Genomic DNA, 23,351 nt, shown 5'->3' with positions numbered 1-23,351 from the left:
TATACCCATTGAAGTGACTGGCCTCAGGAGATACACAGAGATTAAACAAATCCTCCTACATAAGTTGTACCTGTTTATCTTGGTGTATCCTCTACAGCCATTCAAAGTCCAGAATTTATAAAACTTGTCTGAGCTGTCAGAAAACAGGTGTCAGAGAATTAAACTCTGCATAGCTCAGTGAGAGCTGATTGGAGGGAAGGGACTAGGGGTGCACTGATCCAACTTTTCTTGTGCCGATACCGATACCGATATCTGGCATTGTGTATCTATTGATACCGATCCGGAACTACACACGTACACAATATGCATGCAGCTGCAGTACAGAGCAAAGCCACTGCATCATGTGTGTGGCTCCTCCATTCACAGGCGGAGTGCATCTGATATCACTCCGCCTGTGATCCGGACCTATACAGGAAGTAGCGGCTCCCATCCCATACTACTACACCAAGTAAGGGACGGCTGAGCCGAGACTCAGCAAAACCGGATCGGCCCGTGGATCGGTTCATTTTACCGATCCCCCGATCCAGCTATTTTGGCAGCATCGGCACCGATATCCGATCCTAATATCGGATCGGTGCATCCCTAGAAGGGACACACACCCCTCCACACAAGAGCAGAGCTGGGGCTGTCAATCACAGGCTGTTTGCTGGAGATTCCTCTCCTGTCACCTTTTTTTCTCTTGGTGTCAGGAAAACTTTCAGAAATGACTCATTGTGCTAGCAGAGCAAGGAAGCAGCAGACAGAAATGACACTAATGCCCCGTACACACGTGCAGATTGTCGGCCGACGACCGATCGGCCGATTGTAGGCTTGTTAGTATGATGCTTCCGACAGCCGACAGCGCACTTTCGGCCGAACAGAATCTGTCGTGCAAGCGTTAAAATTTTTGTATGCCGACACCAGAACAGCCGATTGTTCGCCAGTCAGTACAGATTTCGGCCGACAGACAGCAGATTAGCAAGACTGGGCATGCTCAGAAAAGAAAAAAGACAAGGAAAGTTAACCATCACATGACATCACTTCTGCAGTCGGCTGTTGTTGGCCGACAAAATTCGTGTGCAGTCTTTTGCAGTTTTTAACAGACACGACAACCCTGGACAAAAGACGGCCGATCGTTCGGCCGGCGATTGGTACGTGTGTACGAGGCATTAAGCCCCGTACATACGTGCTGATCGTCGGCTTAATGCCTTGTACACACGTACCAATCGTCGGCCGAACGATCGGCCGTCTTTTGTCAGAGGGCTGTCGTGTCTGTTAAAAACTGCAAAAGACTGCACACGAATTTTGTCGGCCAACTACAGCCGACTGCAGAAGTGATGTCATGTGATGGTTAACTTTCCTTGTCTTTTTTCTTTTCTGAGCATGCCCAGTCTTGCTAATCTGCTGTCTGTCGGCCGAAATCTGTACTGACTGGCGAACAATCGGCCGTTCTGGTGACGGCCAACAAATATTTTAAAGTCTGCACGACAGATTCTGTTCGGCCGAAAATGCGCTGTCGGAAGCATCATACTAACAAGCCTACAATCGGCTGATCGGTCGTCGGCCGAATATTTACGGCTGACAATCGGTACGTGTGTACGGGGCTTTTGAGCTCTGGATGTGGACAAGTACACACTATAGAGGGATATGCTTTATTCATATTTTATGTCTGAGGTCTACATCTATAATTAATCTATTATATTATTACGGTTTTCCTTTGTATATTACGTTTTATGATGATGATGATTATTGTTATTACTATTACTATAATATTACATCATTGTGCAAAAGAAAAAGTGATCAACGGTGCTAACTAAACACAAGTAAAGCTGCCAGCACAAAAAAAACAGACAAAAGGTTAGAAAACTATGGAGCAAAGTAAATAAAGTGCAGCGCTAATAATAGTGACTGAACAAACTAGTCCATATACATAAGAATTCACCAAAGATGGTGAATACATATATAAAAAAAAGTCCCATGTGAATAGTGCAGAAAATCATCCAAAAGTAATAAATGTGGTCACAGTGGCAGCCAGACCCCAACACCATCAGAGGAGAAATGGTAATGCGCTCACCGGAGACTTTGGACCCAAACTACCATATGGCAAAAGGGTGAAATGAGCTGCTATAATTATCTTCTCAATAACTCCAAATGCCCGCAGTAACCGCGGATGTTCCAAGCAGAACTCATAGGATAGATTCAGAGAAGAAGTCTCAACCCACTGTTCATGTCTGTGGCAGCTCCTGACAATCCCTGTGTAGGCTGGATGGCGGCGCCAAGCAACTGCAGCATAGAGTGCCCGCCAGCGCCTGCCTGATTTGGTCACAGCCTCGGAATATGATGGCGCGGCGCGGCGCGGCACGGCTCAGGTGTTGGGATCTAGATGGCTTTGCTAAGATCTTGTGTGAAGTAAAAACCTGGGAACAGTTTCAGAACAATTTGGGAACCCGAGGCTGTGACCAAATCAGGCGGGCGCTGGCGCGCACTCTATGCTGCAGTCGCTTGACACCGCCATCCAGCCTATGCAGGGATTGTCAGGGGCTGCCAGAGACATGAACAGTGGATTGAGACTTCTTCTCCTCTATGAGCACTGCTTGGAACATCCGCGGTTACTGCGGGCATTTGGAGTTATTGAGAAGATAATTATAGCAGCTCATTTTACCCTTTTGCCATAAGGTAGTCTGGGTCCAAAGTCTCCGATGAGCGCATTATCATTTCTCCTCTGATGGTGTTGGGGTCTGGCTGCCACTGTGACCACATCTATCACATTTGGATGATTTTCTGCACTATTCACATGGGACTTTTTTATATCTGTATTCATCATCTTTGGTGAATTCTTATGTATATGGACTAGGTGGTTCAGTCACTATTATTAGCGCTGCACTTTATATAATATTACATCATTATCTTTTTTTTCTTTTTTTTTTTTTTTTTTGCATTCTATAATTTTCTTTTTACATAATAACAATATCATGTAAAATAATTATAATTTTTTGTTTATATTATATTATTAGTGTTTATTTTATTATTATTTTACATTACATTATCTTTTTTTACATTATATTATTAGTATTTAATTTTTTTTTTCGTTTTATTATGATAATGTTTACATTAAACTGTTTTTTTTTTTTTTTTGTTGTTTTTTTGTTGACGTTATATTATTAGCATATATTGTTGTATTATGGTTTATATTTCAACATATTATTTATTATTGTATACATTATTTATTAATATTTTAATTCTCTTTTCATTTTTTTTTTTTACACTTTTTTTTGTTTTTTTGGGTACAGAATAATAATATATATTATTATTCTCTACTATATATATTGTTTTTACATTGTATGATGATAGTTTTATTATATTGGTGTGCTGCCCCATACACACACCCAGCCAACCCCCTGGGTGTTAATGTATTATATTATTACTGTTTTCCTTTTTTTATTACTTTTTAGGATGATGATGATGGTTATTGTTATTACTATTACTATAATATTACATTATTATCTTTTTTTTTTTTTTTTTTTTTTTTTGCTTTCTATTTTCTTTTTACATTATAATTATTTCACATGATGTTGTTATTATTTTTTGTTTATATTATATTATTAGTGGTTATTTTATTATTATTTTACATTACATTATTATCTTTTTTTTACATTATATTATTAGTATTTTCATTTTTTTTTTGTTTTATTATGATAATTTTTACATTAAACTTTTTTTTTTTTACTTTATATTATTAGTATATATTATTGTATTATGGTTTATTATTTCAACATATTATTATCAATTATTGTATACATTATGTTATTAATATTTTAATTTTCTTTTTTTACACAATAACTTTGTTTTGTTTTGGGTAGAGAATAATAATATATATTATAATTCTCTACTATATATATTGTTTTTACATTGTATGATGATAGTTTTTATTATATTGGTGTGCCCCCCCATACACACACCCAGCCAACCCTCAGCACACACCAGTCTCCCCCCATGCTGGGACTTGTAGTACACCTCAAGGGGATCCTGTCCAGGTGTGGAGGACTATCAGTCCCAGCATGCCCCACCAGCTCCAGGCACACACAGACATACCACCTCTGGCTGGCAGGGTATGCTGGGACTTGTAGCCCCCCCAACAGCTGGTGCAGCCGAGTCTCACCTCCGCCATGCCGCTGTCTGTCCCCACCGAGAATGTCCCGTACACCGGCTGCCTCCCCTCTCTCTCCGCTCCGCGTCTGACGGTTGCCAGGGAACCACCAACACGGAAGCTCTGCACTTGTCCAAAGCGCCCAGGAAGCCGTCGCCACCATATTTAGTACTGGCGACAGTGAGGGCAAAAGATGGATTGAGGTGAATGTGGGGCAGATAAGATGATTTTACCGCAGGTGTATTCCTGTATAACAGAGGGGGGAGATGAGGAAGGAAACTAACACACTCTGGGGTCAATGATATACACAGCCACCCTACAATGGGGAGGAGGCCCTGCCCCTCATTGTATCACATTACCAGTTCTCTGTAGACAAAACTTTTTACAGACAGAGTAGGAAGGAATTAAAACTCCTGTATGGTTATATTTTGTTGTTTGTGTCTCATTAATTTCAGCCCCAGAAGAATTTGCCCCCTTAATGACCAGGCCATATTTTGCAATTCGGCACTGCATTACTTTAAAGGACAATTGCGCGGTCGTGCGGCGCTGTACCTAAATAAAATTGATGTCCTTTTTTCCCCACAAATAGAGCTTTCTTTTAGTGGTATTTTATCACCTGTGTGATTTTTATTTTTTGTGCTATAAACAAAAAAAGAGCGACAATTCTGAAAAAAATAATATATATTTTTTTTCACATTTTGCTATATAACAGTCCCAAAAAAAAAATTAAAAATCAAACATTTTTAACATTTTAGGCTAATTTGTTTTCCACTACATATTTTTGGTAAAAAAAAAAAAAATTGCAATAAGCGTATTTTGATTGGTTTCCCCAAAAGTTATGGCGTCTACTAACTACGGGAAAGATTTATGTAATTTTTATTGTTTTTGTTTTTTTTTTTACCAGTAACAGCAGCGAACTGCGACTTTTTGAGGGACTGTGACATTGCGGCGGACATTTTTGACACTTTTGGGGGGAACCAGTGGCATTACTACAGTAATCAGTGCTAAAAATATGCACTGTTACTGTAATAATGACACTGGCAGGGAAGGGGTTAACACAGTAAGTGATCAAGGGGTTAAATGTGTACCTAGGGGCGTGTTTCTAACGGGGGGGGGGGGTTGTGAAATGATCATAGAGACATGTGATCCTATATAGAAGGATTACAGGCACTCTGTGATCATTCCAGGGAGAAGAACGGTCAGCTGTGTTTACAACAGCCGACCGTTCTTCTCTCCCAGCGGGGAACGATCGCGGGTGTCAGGCGGCAATCGGAGTCACCTGCCCGCTGCATCGGAGTCCCTGCTGACGAGTGGGGGCGGGAGCGCACCGGCGGCAGTGCACGCTCTCACCCCCTAGCTGCAGGCACACGACCGACGTATACCTACGTCGGTTCGCACAGGAGGGCCGCCCTGCCGAAGTATAACTGCAGCGGGCGGTCCAGAAGGGGATAAGGATATTTTCTTTCACTTCCTGTCCTAGAGACACAACAGATAGTGAGAGGAAATCTCCCAGCAAGAGGAAAAATTCCTTCCAATTGCAAGATTTTCCCTCACCTCTTGTTGTGTGGACAACAGTAACATTCTGGATTTCTCAATTTCTGTCTTAGTAAAAATAGTCTCCAGGACAAATATAGAGGTAAATCTCCCATATGGGGACACAGACAGCTATAAAAACCCCAGAGAGGGTCTAACACAGTCTCTCTCACCCAGGGTTTCATGGAAGACTAGGGTTCCTTCAGAGGTTGTTAGGGGTTCTTTGGGCAGTGAGCGCTTTTTGCTTCTCAGACCTGTAACCACTGAAATCAGCATGTAGTTTGTCTTTCACATGGGTGGACAGGGTGGGAGGTCTGAAAACAGGCGAGTGAGCCATGCTTTTACCCCCCATCCCATCCCAAACACACACCTAAACTTTATATAATACAGCTGGAGGGAGCTCTTCAGGTCACAAGGCAAATTTGCCAAGACACGTCAAGTTGACATGTGGCGCCACCTGTCAGACTTGGCTTCAGTATTCAAGTCAATGGGGCTGTGCTGCAACAGCGAGCCGAACACTTGAGCTCACAGTTGTGACGCATTAGTCCTAAAAAAAAAAAAACAGGCATTCAGAAGGCAGTGGGATCACCTCCTGAAAGCCTGACAGTGACTGTTTAGCTACACTCTGAAAAGCATTTCACTCCAGATTGCTTTTCAGAGAGTGGGCTAGTGTGAACATAGCCTAGGGGGTACATTCTTACTACTAACCCCAATGTAAAGAGCATTCTTCCCCCTGACCACTCCCAGGTGGAGCTTCTCCCAATCACTATCAATCTAAGGTGAAGCGCCTCCCAATGACCCCCAATCTAAGGTGTACCTTCTTCCAGTGACCACCAATCTAAGGTGTACCTTCTTCCAGTGACCACCAATCTAAGGTGTACCTTCTTCCAGTGACCAACAATCTAAGGTGGAGCTTCTCCCAGTGACCACCAATATAAGATGTACCTTCTTCCAGTTACCACCAATCTAAGGTGTACCTTCTTCCAGTGACCACCAATCTAAGGTGGAGCTTCAACCAGTGACCACCAATCTCAGGTGTACCTTCTTCCAGTGACCACCAATCTAAGGTGTACCTTCTTCCAGTGACCACCAATCTAAGGTGTACCTTCTTCCAGTGACCACCAATCTAAGGTGGAGCTTCTTCCAGTGACCACCAATCTAAGGTGTACCTTCTTCCAGTGACCACCAATCTAAGGTGGAGCTTCTTCCAGTGACCACCAATCTAAGGTGTACCTTCTTCCAGTGACCAACAATCTAAGGTGGAGCTTCTCCCAGTGACCACCAATATAAGATGTACCTTCTTCCAGTTACCACCAATCTAAGGTGTACCTTCTTCCAGTGACCACCAATCTAAGGTGGAGCTTCAACCAGTGACCACCAATCTCAGGTGTACCTTCTTCCAGTGACCACCAATCTAAGGTGTACCTTCTTCCAGTGACCACCAATCTAAGGTGTACCTTCTTCCAGTGACCACCAATCTAAGGTGTACCTTCTTCCAGTGACCACCAATCTAAGGTGGAGCTTCTTCCAGTGACCACCAATCTAAGGTGTACCTTCTTCCAGTGACCACCAATCTAAGGTGGAGCTTCTTCCAGTGACCACCAATCTAAGGTGGAGCTTCTTCCAGTGACCACCAATCTAAGGTACAACTTCTCCCAATTACCACCAATCTAAGGTGTACCTACTCAGAAATGAGAAGGAATCTAAGGTGAATTTCCTCCCAGTGACCTCAAATTCAAGGTGGAGCTTCTCCCATTGACTACTAATCTACGGTGGACCTTCTTCCAATACCCACCAATCTAAGATGGACCTTCTCCCAGTGACCAGCAATCCAAGGTGGACCTTCTCCCAGTGACTACTAATTTACGGTGGACCTTCTCCCAGGTACTTCCAGTCCAAAGTGGACCTTCACCCAGTGATTACTTATTTAAGGTGGACCTTCTCTTAATGACCACCAATCTACAGTTGACCATCTATTAGTAATCACTAATTTAAGGTAGGAATTCTTTCAGTGACCACCTTTCCAAGGTGGACTTTCTCTCAATGACCACTAATCTAAAGTGGACCATCTTCCAGTGACCACCAATTTAAGGCAGAACTTTTTCCAATGACCACAAATCCAAGGTGGACCCTTTCCCATTGATAACCAATCTTTCTGCCAATGGCCACAATCTAAGATGCACCTTCTCAAAGTGACCAGCAATCTAAGGTGGACCTTCTCCCAGTGACCCCAATCTAAGGTGGACCTTCTCTCAATGACCACTTATCTAAGGTGGTTCTTCACCCAAATGGCCACCAATCTAAGATGGACCTTCTCCCAGTAATCAAGTAATCACCAATTTAGAATAGGCCTTCTCCTAATGACCACAAATCTAGAGTGAACCCTCTCTCAGCCAGCACAAAGAACATTTCTGCCATAGGCTGACAACTCTGCAGCGGGTCGTGGTCACAGGGTGCAGGTAAGTATGAGTGGGGAGAAGGTGGTTTACTTCAGGTTGGAGGCAGAATGAATAAGTGAACTTTCTGTTCAAGTAGAACTATAAGTAAAACTTGCTTTCATTTTGCATAGAGTAAGAGAGGGATTTGACCCCTATCAATTTTTATTTTTTTGCCATTTGTGTCCCATTGGGGGGCTTTCCCTTTACGTCAGGATTGTCAAACTGGCGGCCCTCCAGCTGTTGCGGAACTACAAGTCCCATCTTGCCTCTGCCTGTGGGAGTCATGCTTGTAACTGTCAGTCTTGGAATGCCTCATGGGACCTGTAGTTCCGCAACTGCTGGAGGGCCACCAGCTTGACACTTGTGCTTTACGTCCTGTCTGATAGCCAAAAAGGAAGTGAGAGGAAATCCCCCCAAAGTGAGAAGATCCTTAGCTGTCACCAGAACTACTGTCCCCATTGGAAAATTTCCCCTCTATTCCTGTTCTGGTGACAACGCAAAATTTTGAATTTTCTTCACTTTCCTTCTTGGCGATAACAGTAAACAAGGCAAATAGAGAGGATGAATCTCCCTAAAGGGGACACAGACAGCAAAAAAAAAAACATGATAGCTATTATAATTACTCCTCACTCCATCCAAAACTAAAAAAAGATTTGCTTTTAGGGCTCTTTCACAAGGGCGTTCCTTTTTTTTTTGCCTGATCAGGTCCTTTTTTTTTTTTTTTTTGTAACGGACACGGATGACACTTGTGTCATCTGGTCCGTATGTCCGTTTTTCATCCCATCCGTTTGCGGATGAAAAACGGACATAATGCATGTCTATGTAAATACGGATGTCTGCGGATGACACAACTGACATCCGTTTTTGCTTCCGTTCCGTTTTTTGAAAGGAAGAAAAAATAGGCTCCTTTCACACGGCCGCTCCACTGCTTAAGTCCGCTGCGGGACTTTTTTTTTCCACGGAGCGGATGACATTTCTGTCATCCACTCCGTATGCCCGCATATCATCCCATCCGTTTGCGGATGATATGCGGACATAATGTAAGTATATGGCATTGCGGATGTTAGCGGATGACACCGCTGACATCCGATTTTCCTTCCTTTCCGTTTTCTACACGGATGGAAAAATGGGGTTCTGTTCCATTCGTAAAAACGGAACAGAACTGAAAGGAGGAAAATCGGATGTCAGCGGATGGTATTCCGCTGACATCCGCAGTGCCATTCACTTACATTATGTCCGCAAATCATCCGCAAAAAAATAGGATGATTTGCGGACACACGGAAAGCAGCGGAGCGGCCGTGTGAAAGGAGCCTAAGGGCTCTTTCACACGGGCGGTCCGATCAGATCCGCCTGTCAGTTTTTTAGGCGGATCTGATCGGATCCTCCATGCAGCTCTATGGGGCAGCGGGTGTCAGCGGAGGTGACCTCCGCTGACACCCGCTGCCATCCGCATCCGATCCTGTGCTGAAATCTGGACGGATGGAAACCCTATTTTTCCATCCGTTCAGTAATCGGAGCGGAGCGGATCTGATGAGAGCGGACAAGCGGTCCGCTCTCCTCCGATCCCCCATAGAGGGCAGCGGGTGCTGAGACACCTCCCTCTCCGCTCTGCAAGCGGAGACGGAGCTGTCATCCGCCCGGCTCAGCGGGGATCGCGGATCGATCCCCGCTGAGCAACACGGATCCGCCTGCGGAGGCGGACTGTGTGAAAGAAGCCTTAGGGTTCTCCTCCGTTCAAAAAAACTGAACTGAACTGAACTGACAAAAAACGGATGTCAGAGGATGATCATCCGATGACATCCGTATTTACATAGAGATACATTATGTCCGTTTTTCATCCGCAAACGGATGGGATGAAAAACGGACATACGGAACGCCCGTGTGAAAGAGCCCTTAAGGTGCTTTCACACTGCCGTGCTGCAATTTGATGGCTGCGCAGGTGCAGTGCAGTGCACCCATGGATTTAGTGTGGGTTACCTGTGCTTTCCCATATACTTCTATTAGTTTAGGTTGTTTTTGGTGTGTTTTTTGAAAGTGCGCCAAAAGTCTTCCAATTTGCTTGAAAACGCCCCCAAAATGCCCAGTCTAATAGATATCTATGGGAAAACACCGGTAACCCACACGGAATCCATGGATACACTGCGTTGCAATTTGAAAGCGCCCTTATACTGTACTTTAAAATGCAGTTATCCTTTAAAAGCCTGAAATAATTCCATAATTGTACACCAGATGGCAGTGCAACAAAGTTATTGTCACCTGATGTATTTGTTCGCTGATTATTAATTGGTTAATTTGTGTCTTCATTATCCGGGCAGCTAACGTGAAAGTGATTTGTTGGGATTAATTTCGTTTTCTAAATTAAAGACAAGCAGTGTAACATGCATATTTAAAAATAAATGTATTAAAAAACGTGCAATACAATGTTTAACCACTTCAATATCGGGAACTTTCACCCCCTTCCTGCCAGGCCAATTTTCAGCTTTCAGCATTGTCACACTTTGAATGACAATTGCGCGGTCATGCAACGCTGTAGCCAAATTACATTTTTATCTTTTTTTTTCAACACAAATAGAGATTTCTTTTGGTGGTATTTAATCACCACTGGGTTTTTCATTTTTTACTAAAAAAAATAAAAAAGACAGAAAATTTTGAAAAAAAAAAAAGAGGTATTTCTTAGTTTCTGTCAGTAAATTTTGTAAATAAGTAGGCACCAAATGGGCACTGATAGGCTGCACTGATGGGCACTGATGAGGTGGCACTTATGGGCACTGATTAGGTGGCACTTATGAGGAGGCACTAATATGCTGCACTGATAGGCGACACTAATATGCAGCATCTATGCAACAGATCCCAATACTTGGACCAAGTATTTCTGTCTTAGATCTCCAGACTCTCACCTGATGCAGTGACCTGGCCCCTCAATTCCCCCCAAACATTAGCCTAAGCTCGATGAAGGGTAAAACAAAAAAACACTTTATTCACCAACTCACTTCCAATATATACAGTCTCATGAGTTTGATTTCATTATCATATGCAAACGTAATTGTATACAGAACATAGTTAACATACCTTGGCCTTCTGGAAAGAGACAATAGGTGAATGAGACTGCAACATTATCATAATTAACTCAACGAACAACAAGCCCAAAACATAGCCGAATACACATTCCTAGAAGTGTGAAAACACTTCACCTCTAAACAGATGAAAGCAGAAGACATAGGATCTCAGACTGCCCGTCTCCATTTTCAACACACCCTATTATAATTAAGTGTCAATTCACATCCCCCCAGTATACCAGTATGTCATTAGCATCTGTTTAGTCTCTCATGGTGTGGAGAAGTCCTCTGCTGCAACAGGCAGCTTTAGGCTTCTGAGTCTGTATCTTAGGGTGACATGGATTTGAGTCCAAAGCAACACTACTCCCATGGTCCTCCAGCATATACCCCCACACAGAGGTGCACTCCCCTACAAGCCAAGGCCCGTAGTCCGTGGGCAGGAGGCTGGCCTCCACACTCCCCCAGTAGCCCGTGGCGAACGTCCCAGCAAATGGGCGTTCGTCACAATTTATATAAAAAAAATCTGCGCAATAAATAGCGAACCAATTAGTGACTTAATGTGATCCAATAATCAATAGACATCAAATATATAGCGATCATAAATAAATAAATATATTGTTGTAAACGCATGCAAAAAATATATATATTGTTATAAACGCATGTAAAAAAATCCAGTAGTGCAAAAAAATGTTGAATGAGCTAGTGTAAGTAAATAACAACCACTTAAAATAAATCTTCTAAAGTGCCAAATATGTAATAAAGTAAAAAAAAAAAAATCACAAATAAATAATTAATACACATGTGCAAAAGTCCATTTGTGCAAAATGAATCCTGTTGAGCCAGTGCAGGTACAAATGCAGCCTCTTTAAAAGGTGCCAATAATGGTGAATATGTGCAGATAATAGAGCCACATAAAGTGATGTGTACCCCCTTGTGAGTGGGCGCTCACGTGACTTAGCATTTAAGCTATAATCAGAAAGCGCTTGGTGGAGTCTGTCCAATCCTCTCATAAATAGATCCTTCCCAGGAAATAGCTCCTTCCAATACCCAGCACACACACGTATCACATATGCAAATGAAAAAACTGAATAGTGCTGAAATCCTTTTAATTCAAAACTTATTGAGAAAATGAATCAAAACGCTCACATTTATAAGCTGCTACAGTGCACCAATCTATCATCAGCATCCGAATGGGATAGGTATCGTGGTGGTGTGATGAGAACAGCAGCCCGATCTAGCGGTAGCAGCCGACAGCCTCACTGACTTGGTCAGTGCAGCGTTCCGACCGTCCTTGCCCTTCCCCTACGCGTGACGACACAGGGACCTCGTGTCTTCATTAGGATGATATGATTAAATAGCAGGCTGCAATGCATTTATATGGTTTAGAACGAACGCCATATGCAGCACTGATGAGCACTGATAGGTGGCACTGGTGGGCGGCACTGATGGGCATTGATGGGCACTGACGGCAGCACTGATGGGCAGCACAGATGAGCTGGCACTGACTGGCATCACTAATGGGCACTGATTGAGGTCACTGGTGAGCCCTGATTGGCATCACTGCTGGACACTGATTGGCATCACTGATGCACTGATGGGCATTGATTGGTGTCACTGATGTACACTGTTTTTGCTTTACTGTAATTAGGGCACTGATGATCCTGGACGTCCTGGACGTCCATGTCCTGGACTCCCCTTTGAGGAGGAGCCGCTGATCGGCTCTCCTCGCCACACACTCTGACAGTGTGAGGTGAGGAGCGCCGATAAACGGCAGTTCAGCATTTACATGTGACCGGCTGGATTGGACACAGTTGATCACCTAGGTAAAGAGCCCTGTCATTGGCTCTTTACCTAGGTGATCAACTGTGTCCAATCACAGGGGTCGCGCTGTGTCCTAGGAACATGGCGCGGCCACGATCGGCGCACGAGAGCGGCCGTTCTGGGGCGCTGTCATATGACGTCCTCCCAGAACAAGAGCCGCACTGCTCCACCATCATTTGATGGTGGGCAAGTAGCAAGTAGTTAAAGTATATGTAAATTCTCACCTTGAAAAATATCCCATTCAATTTAAAATAGAAATGAAAGACAAAACATTTGTGCATAGATATAAAAAAAAATACATACTGTATACATACCTTTTTTCCTCTTTTTATAAGTGATCACATACCCTCTGTTCTCAGCTACATAGATAGGTATGGATGGAGAAACAGCAGTACACTTATCTTCCCAGTGAATGGCTGTGCTTGAGGGGAGGGGGAAATGTCAGAAGAAGTTTGACCATTGGAGGAGAGAAGGATGAGCTAGCTCACAGGCTGAGCCAACAAACTGACCACGCTACATAGTCAGGTTGAAAAAAGACACAAGTCCATCTAGTTCAACCAATAAAAAACAAAAAAGAAAACCCAACCATACAATCCCATATACACAATCCTATACCTGCAGTTGAGCCAGATGAAAGGCGAAAAAGCCCAGCAAAGCATGATCCAATTTGCTACAGCATGGGGAAAAAATTCCTTCCTGATCCCCCGAGAAGCAATCAGATATTCCCTGGATCAACTTTACCTATAAGGGTCCTTTCACACGGCCGCTCCGTGTGTCCGCAAATCATCCCATCCGTTTGCGGATGATTTGCGGACATAATGTAAGTGAATGGCACTGCGGATGTCAGCGGAATACCATCCGCTGACATCCGATTTTCCTCCTTTCAGTTCTGTTCCGTTTTTTCGAATGGAACAGAACCCTATTTTTTCATCCGTGTAAAAAACGGAAAGGAAGGAAAATCGGATGTCAGCGGTGTCATCCGCTAACATCCGCAGTGCCACATACTTACAGTATGTCCGCATATCATCCGCAAACGGATGGGATGATATGCGGGCACACGGAGCGGATGACACAAATGTCATCCGCTCCGTGAAAAAAAAAAAAGGCCCGCAGCGGACTTAAGCAGCGGAGCGGCCGTGTGAAAGGACCCTAAATATTGGTACCCAGTTAAATTATGTACACCCAGTAAAGAATCCAGGCCTTTTTTAAAGCAATATAGTGAGCTGGCCAGAACCACCTCTGGAGAGAGTCTATTCCACATTTTCACAGCTCTTACGGTGAAGAAACCTTTCTGTATTTGGAGACAAAATCTCTTTTCCTCCAGATGTAAAGAGTGCCCCATTGTCCTCTGTGATGACCTAAAGTGAACAACTCAACACCAAGTTCACTATATGGACCCCTTATGTATTTATACATGGTGATCATATCCCCCCTTATTCTCCTTTTCTCAAGAGAGAATAAATTCAGTTCCACTAATCTTTTCTCATAGCTGAGCTCCTCCATGCCTCTTATCAGTTTGTTTGCCCTTCTCTGCACTTTCTCCTGTTCCCCGATATCCTTTGTAATAACTGGTGCCCAAAATTGAACTGCATATTCCAGGTGAGGTCTTACTAATGATTTGTACAGGAGCAAAATGATATCTCTCTCTCTGAAGTCCATGCCTCTCCTAATACAAGAAAGGATTTTGCTTGCTTTGGAAACCGCAGCTTGGCATTGCATGCTATTATTAAGCTTATGATCTACCAGAACACCCAGATCCTTCTCCGCCATTGATTCCTCCAGTTCTACTCCCCCTAGTATGTATGATGCATGCATATTCTCACCCCCAAGTGCATAACTTTACATTTATCAACATTACACCTCATTTTCTACATAGTTGCCCAATGAAACAGTGCATTGAGGTTGGCTTGTAAATTGGAGACATCCTGTAAAGAAGTTATTCCACTGCAAAGCTTGGTGTCTTCTGCAAATACTGAAATAGTACTTTTAATCCCAGACCCTATATCATTTATAAAGATATTAAAAAGTAAGGGTCCCAAACTGAACCTTGGGGTACACCACTGATAACTTTAGACCATTCAGAGTTAGAATCATTAACCACTACTCTCTGAATTCTATCTTTTAGCCAATTTTCTATCCATTTACGTACAAAGTGATCTTTCCAAGCCTGTAGACTTTACCTTACACATTAGCCGTGTGTCAATTGCTTTTGCAAAATCCAAGTATACTACATCCACAGCCACCCCTCTGTCCAAGGTTTTACTTACCTCCTCATAAAAAGAAATCAGATTTGTTTGACAACTTCTGTCTGTTGCTTAAAATATTTTTTTCCAGCAAGAACTCATCTGTGTGGTCTTTTATTAAACTCTCCAATATCGTCCCGACTATAGAGGTTAAACTAACAGGTTTATAGTTACTTGGTAAAGAATGCGATCCCCTTTTAAATATTAGCACCACATTGGCCCTACGCCAATCCAGTGGTACTATTCCAGTCCTTAACGAGTCCCTAAAAATTAGAAGCCAAGGCTTTGAAATTATAGCGCTCAATTCTTTTAGGATGCGTGCGTGGATGCCATCTGGTCCACGCGCTTTATCCACCTTTCTCCTGTCTATATATTTCTGGACCATATCACTTTTGAGCAATTGTGGATCATTTGGGGCTGTGTCAATACCGTCCTCATTATGGTCATGAGCTCCCCCATGCTCCTTTGTATACACAGAGCTGAAGAAAGTATCCAATACATTTGCCTTCTCTTTGTCCCCAGTCACTCACTCCTGATTATTTTGTAAAGCGCCTATATGCTCATACCTAACCTTTTTACTATTAATATATTTGAAGAATTTTTTGGGGTTTGTCCTACTATCTTTTGCAATCTGTCGTTCATTTTGAATTTTTGTGTCATTAACCGCTTGCCAACCGCCGCACGACTTTACGGCGGCGGTCAGCCCCGTACAGGCAAAGTGACGTAGGACTACGTCGCTAGCCCGTGAACCTGTAGGGGACGAGCACGCGCCGCCGGAGGCGCGCTCCTGCCCCCGCTCGTTCCCTAACAAGTCCGCGCGTGTGACACTCGCGATCTCCCGGTGGAGAGGGAGAAAGGCAGACAGCTGATGTAAACAAAGTCACCTGTCATTCTCCCTGATCTAACTGCAGAGATCATACGATCCTGCTATGTAGGATCATATGTCTCTGTGGTTACATCACTAGCCACACCCCTTTACAGTTAGAAGCATGTCCCTAGGGACACACTTAACCCCTGCATCACCAATAAAGTTAACCCCTTCCCTGCCAGTGTCATTTTTACAGTAACAGCGCATATTTATAGAACTGATCACTGTAGTAATGTCACTGGTACCCCCAAAAGTGTCAAAAATGTCAGTCAAGGGTCCGATCTGTCCGCCGCAATGTCGCAGTCCCGCAAAAAAAATCGCAGATCGCCGCCATTACTCGTTAAAAAAAAAACAATAAAAATGACAAAAATATTTCCCTTAGTTAGTAAATGCAATAACTTTTGCGCAAACCAATCAAAATACGCTTATTGCGATTTTTTTTTACCAAACATATGTAGCAGAAAACAAATTGGCCTAAAATGTTAACAAATTTTGATTTTTAAATTTTTTGGGGGGAGAATTTCATATAAAAAAAATGTGAAAAATATTATTTTTTCAAAATTTACGCTCTTTTTTTGTTTATAGCGCAAAAAGTAAAAATCGCACAGGTGATCAAATACCACCAAAAGAAAGCTCTGTTTGTGGGGAAAAAAGGACGTCAATTTAATTTGGGTACATCGTCGCATGACTGCGCAATTGTCCGTTAAAGTCACGCACGGTAAAATCTTCCGGGGCTTAAGTGGTTAATTTCCTTTTTGCATATTCTGTTATATTCTTTGTAACAATTAAACAATGATAGTGTTCCCTCATTTTTATATTTTTTTAGAAGCACTCTTTTTATTATTCATAGCTTTTTTAACTTTGGAAGTTAGCTACATAGGTTTTATGTTTAGCCTTTTAAACTTATTTCCCATGGGAATATACTTTGCAGTTTTTTTTTTTTTGAAGAATTCTGTAAACACATCTGACCGTTCTTCTCCCTGCAATGATCACAGAGCTCCTGTGATCCTTCTATATAGGATCACATGTCTCTATGGTCATTTCCCAAGCCACGCCCCCCCCCCCCCCCCACAGCTAGAATCACTCCCCTAGGCTCACATTTAACCCATTGGTTAACCCCTTCCCTGCCAGTGTCATTATTACAGTAACACTGCATATGTATAGCACTGATTACTGTAGTAATGTCACTGGTCCCCCCAAAAGTGTCAAAAATGTCAGTTAGAGGTCCGATCTGTCCACCGCAATGTCGCAGTCCCGCAAAAAAACCGCAGATCGCCGTCACTACTAGTAAAAAAAAAAAAACAATAAAAATGACATTAACCACTTAAGCCCCGGAAGATTTTACCCCCTTCCTGACCAGACCCTATTTTGCGATTCGGCACTGCGTGACTTTAACGGACAATTGCGCAGTCATGCGACGCTGTACCCAAATTAAATTGACGTCCTTTTTTTCCCACAAACAGAGCTTTCTTTTGGTGGTATTTGATCACCTGTGCGATTTTTACTTTTTGCGCTATAAACAAAAAAAGAGCGTAAATTTTGAAAAAATAATATTTTTCACATTTTTTTTATATGAACTTCTCCCCCAAAAAAATTTAAAAATCAAAATTTGTTAACATTTTAGGCCAATTTGTTTTCTGCTACATATGTTTGGTAAAAAAAATCGCAATAAGCGTATTATGATTGTAGTTTCCTGTAGTTAGTAGGCGCAATAACTTTTGCGCAAAACAATCAAAATACGCTTATTGCGATTTTTTTTTTATTACCAAAAATATGTAGCAGAAAACAAATTGGCCTAAAATTTTAAAAAAAATTAGATTTTTACATTTTTTTTTTTTGAGAATGTCATATAGCAGAATGTGAAAATATATTTTTTTGAAAATTGTTGCCTATTTTTTTGTTTATAGCGCAACAAATAAAAATTCGCACAGGTGATCAAATACCACCAAAAGAAAGATCTATTTGTGGGGAAGAAAAGACATCAATTTTATTTGGGTACAGCGTCGCACAACCGCGCAATTATCCGTTAAAGTAACGCAAATATGGCCTTGTCATTAAGGGGGCAAATCCTTCCAGTCTTAAAGTGGTTGTATTCCATTTTATTGAAATATCTTATAGTGTTTTACTGTGATGAGGAATGTCATTGTGAGTTACTTACTGATTTACACACATTTCACTGACAGCATTCTTTCAGACCATTCTCAGAGGTTGGGAGCTGTGGATTTGTGGGCAGCTGCCCTAAACAAAGATGTCTCCCTGGAGGGGTTTAGACGTGGTCCTGTGACTCTCTTTATGCCATGCTGAAGGATTGTGCAGCTTTGTCCTAAGATTTGCTCAGGTAATCCTCTCTGAACAATCAGTTTAACTATTTATTACAGGATTAGCAGGGCTTGCCTCGCACACAACGACTTTACACAACTAAGAGAAGTGAAGAGATTCGGCAACTTCAACACGCTGCATACTTTTCATTGTGTGCCTCTTATTGTATTGCAGTAACAGCCTTGCTGGCAACACCGGGGTTAACCTTTGGATCTTATGCCACCGTAATGCACGTGTCGGCGTTGGGCTTCGATCCAGTGACTGCGGCGGTGAGTCACCCTGGACCATCTGTCCTCCATTGTTCTCCTTTGTGTTATCTTCTGAATACGAGTGTCAGCTCTTGTTTAGCATTCAAAACTGACTTAAAGGGTAACTCCCACTTTCATGAAAAAAAATTGCAAATTAAATTATCACAGACAATTGCTACACAAGTCATATTGTAATTGAGTGTTATTAACCACTTTACCACCAGAAGATTTACCCCCCTTCATGACCAGGCCATTTTTTGCAATACGGCACTGCGTTACTTTAACCACTTTAAGACCAAGCCTATTTTTGACACGGGGTGTTTACAAGCTAATATCCGTTTTTTGCTAAAAAACTACTTAGAACCCCCAAACATTATATATTTTTTTTAACAGAGATCCTAGAGAATAAAATGGAGATCGTTGCAATATTTTTTATCACACCGTATTTGTGCAACGGTCTTCCAAACGCAATTTTTTTGGAAAAAAAAATCACTTTTTTAATTAAAAAATAAGAAACCAGTAAAGTTAACCCAAACTTTTTCCATAATGTAAAAGATACTTGGAATGGCGACAAACTGTGGTACTTAAAAATCGGCATTGGCAACATTTTAAACATTTCTAAAGGTTTCCAGCTTAGAGTTACAGAGGAGGTCGAGGACTCAAATTATTGCTCTCGCTCTAACGATCGCGGCGATACCTCATATGTGTGGTTTGAACACCATTTACATATGTGGGCGGGGCATCCTTATGCGTTTGCTTCTGCGCACGAGCTAACGAGGACAGGGCGCTTTCATTTTTTTTTTTTCCTATTTATTTTATTTATTATTTTTTTATTTCTATACAGTTTTTTTTTTTTTTTTTTAAATGTGATTATTTTTATTCCTTGTAATAGAAATAGGCATGACAGGATCTCTTTATTGTGAGATTTGGGGTCAAAAAGACCTCAGACCTCACAAGTACAATAAAAAAGAAAAAAAAATGGTTAAAAACAATTGGCTCTTTAAACCGGTTGCTAGGCAATGACGTTTGGCGTCGCTCTGGTCCTCCAAGACCAAAGAGTCGAGTGAGGGCCATCTTGCCTTCACTCGACTTCCTGTCTAAGAGGATCCCGGGACCGGATCGTTTTTCCCGCTGCCGGCGGGTCCGGGGAAAAGGAACGGGACGTGGTAGGGGGTCACCTCTTCCGCCGCACCGTAAGGGTGATCCCGCGGCGAATCCGCTGCTGGGACCACCCTTACCTGAAAGCCGATTGCCTGCCGTTTTCAAAAATACTGGGGTTATGGCAGCTATCTGCTGCCATAACCCCGGTATTTAGTGTCAAAGGACCAACCTAAATCGATGGAGGGCGGTCGGTAAGTGGTTAATTACGCAGTCCTGTGATGATGTACCCAAAAAAAAAAATGATGTCATTTTTTCCCCACAAATACAGCCTTCTTTTGGTGATATTTGAACACCACTGATTATTTTTTTATTTTTTGCGCTGTAAACAAAAAACAACCGAGAATTTTGAAAAAAAAAAACGAAATAATATTTTTTTACTTTCTGCTAAAAAAAAAAAAAAAAACACATCCAATAAAAAAAAAATGTAAAAAATCGAATTTCTTCATCAGTTTAGGCCAATATGTATTCCACTATATATTTTTGGTAAAAAAAAAAGTCCCAATAAGTGTATATTGATTGGTTTGCGCAAAAGGTCTACAAACTATGGGATATTTTTATTTTATTTTTTTTACTAGTAATGGTGGTGATCCGTGACTTACAGTGGGACTGATATATTGCTGTGGTCATTCTGACACTAACTGACCCTTTTGGGAACCAGTGACATTAATACGGTGATCATTGCTAAAATAATGCATTGTCACTGTACTAATGACACCGGCTGGGAAGGGGTTAACATCAGGGGTGATCAAAGGGTTACCTGTGTGCCTAGCCAGTGTTTTTCTAAACTGTATGAGGTGCTTTTACTAGGGAAAGACATGAATCCTTGTCCCTGCTTTGCAGGAACACCAGATCCATGCCTTCCGTACTGATAGAACGGCGATCTGCCACGTTTACATAGGCAGACCGCCATCCTGTGTCTCTGCAGGATGATCGGAGGGTCCCGGCGGCCATCGAGTCTGCAGTACCTGCCAATCAGCTCCCGCTGTGATCATAAGTGAGTTGCCGGCGGGTCACATCCGCGCCCACTACCCAGAAAAGCCAGATCACGTATATATACTGTATATACAGTATATACAGATGAACATGCGCACAGCTGCCGCCCTGTAGCATTAATAGGCTAAGTTGCTACAAGTGTTATCCTCAGGCCCCTTTCACACGGACTTTACAATCAGGTCTGTCTGCCAGTTTTTCAGGCGGACCGGATCGGATGCTCCATGCAGCCCTATGGAGCAGCGGATATCAGCAGTGACATCTCTGCTGACACCCGCTGCTATCCGCTTCCGATCCTGTCCATGAAATCCGGATGGATAGAAACCCTTTTTTCTATCCGTCTGGAGGATCGGATCGGATAGGATCGGATGAAAATGGACAGGCGGTTCGTTTTCATCCGATCTCCCCATAGAGGAGAGCGGGGATCTGACAGCTCCGTCTCTGCAAAGTAAGCGACGGAGACGGAGCTGTCATCATGGGCATCCGCTGAACTTTTTTTCAGGGGGGGGCATCATTTTAAGGTCACCCATGCTCCGCCCCTTTTTAACAATGTCATAAGGAGGAGGGGCTTAGTCATTATACTTATTATTAGTATTTTTTTTTAAGCGCAAACAGCAGCATTTATTTTTAAAGCATTTGTTAACCTAAAAAAAAAAAAAAATTGATCCTGTTCCCTTAAAGCATTTTATACAGCACAGTGCCCCTTCTATCACCTAAAATACCTGGCTGATCCTGCCTGGCTATGTTCCCCCCTCTGTTAACTGACCACGGTATACCATGGCTGCTGAGCCCTGACACTGTGGTCAGTCTATGTGCCTCCGTCATCCGCAGCCCTCCTGTCCTTCTCTGTTCTCTCTCCCCCTTCTCTCCCTGCTGTAGTTAAATTTAAAGCTTCATATCCTGTCTACATTCTGTTTAATAATCCTGTGTGCCCCTGTGTCTGCGTTTTATAAAAATAAGCCATTCTTTACATGTTTTCAAAGCGCCACTCGCAGCTCACATGACCCACCTCCTCTCTCCTCCTCTCCCCCTCCCAACTGACATCAGTGAGGAATCCTTGGCCCTGCCCACTGCAGGCAGGTATCAGACAGGGAGAGGAGAGTGCCGACGGGTCATGTGAGCTGTGCTCGGCCCTCTGAAAACTGGTAAAGAATTTTTCAGAAATTTTTTTAAAAACACATACACATACACAGAGGCACACAGGATTATTAAACAGACCAGACAGGATGGTATAAAGTGGCTAAACAATCACTTGAAAGGAGAAGTTGAGATTCCAGGGGGGGGGCATTTGCCCCCCCTTGCCCCTACCTGCGTATGCCCATGGCTGTCATCCACCTGCTCAGTGGGGATCAGGGCTGCTGTTAAAATTTGCGGGGCCCCGTACAGACTACCTGGCAGGGCCCCTCCAAGAAAATATTAAAGATATATTTAGCTAAAATGACAACAAAATCACTATTAGCAGACACAAATATAACATAACTTACATAATTCCTGCTAAATCTAAAAAAAAAACTATGTTAAATAAAAAAGAAGATGAGATGAGAAAAAAAATACAGGCTGGGCAGTTGGAGCTCAGTGATCAGAGAGACAGAGAAACAAAGTTACAATTTACAAATAAACTCCTGAGCAGAGATAAGTGCTGGGAGGGGGGGGGGGCACACAAGGGAGGGGGATTAGTGATCTTTCTCAACAGATAAAAGCTGATAGCAGGGAGAGGGACAGATCAGATTCAGGTGCTGGAGGAAGATTTCTGTATTTGTTGTCCATCATTAATCTGTGTGGGCCCCCCTGTGTGCTCGGGCCCCCTACAAGAGGGCTGGTGGTATCCCCCTATCAGCGGCCCTGGTGGGGATTGGCGGATCTATCCCCGCTGAGCAAAACAGAGTCCATCGGGCACACCGCCTGTGTGAAAGGACCAATAAAATCACTTTGGATAATGCCATAGATATATAGGGCGATTTTGGCTCTGAGTAAGAGGGTTCTCCCTCGAAACACGTAAACCAAACCAGGTCTTTGTGGACGCCATCCAGCAGTAGAGAAGTGTTTTGGAGGCGAGCAGTTCCCATTTCCTACATGCTTGTACACATGTTTGTGAGTATATTGTACGCTACCCATTTTTTTTTTAGCAAAAATTACCCCTAGAATAGTCAGGGCTAGTGCATTTAAATAACAATATTGTGTAAACTGTCCCCTGTTTAGTGTAACTGCAGCATGAATTACTTACCTTGTGAAATTCTTGTACAGCACGGCTATCTGCGGTGTGGGCATCTGATGCCGCAGTGTCCCTCTTCCTGGATTTCGCGGTTGTAAGCGAGTCCCAGAATTCTATACCCTTGTCACTTCCGGGGCAGGCGCGTCATCCTACAGCTGATTCCGCGTCATTGCGCATGCCCAGTAGCTGTTCTTCATCCATCGACAGAATGACGCGCCTGCATCGGAAGTGACGAGGGACACCGGTTTTGATGACACTCACCTCCCAGGAGTCAATGCACAGCAGGAAATGACGTCGGCGGTCGCGGCCGCATAAGGAGGAAGTGCAGTTATTTAT

The 23,351-nt window shown here is 42.9% G+C and overlaps 1 protein-coding gene across 1 annotated transcript in view; it reads right to left on the bottom strand.

The window, feature by feature from the left end:
• The window catches only part of CFAP58 (cilia and flagella associated protein 58), a 211,706-nt gene that overhangs the window by 155,972 nt on the left and 32,383 nt on the right, over window positions 1–23,351 (bottom strand). The window lies entirely within an intron of this gene.

The sequence above is a fragment of the Pelophylax lessonae genome, assembly GCF_965119305.1.
Source record: "Pelophylax lessonae genome assembly, chromosome: 9".
Taxonomy (NCBI): domain Eukaryota; kingdom Metazoa; phylum Chordata; class Amphibia; order Anura; family Ranidae; genus Pelophylax; species Pelophylax lessonae.
This window is presented reverse-complemented; position numbering and strand designations above follow the sequence as displayed.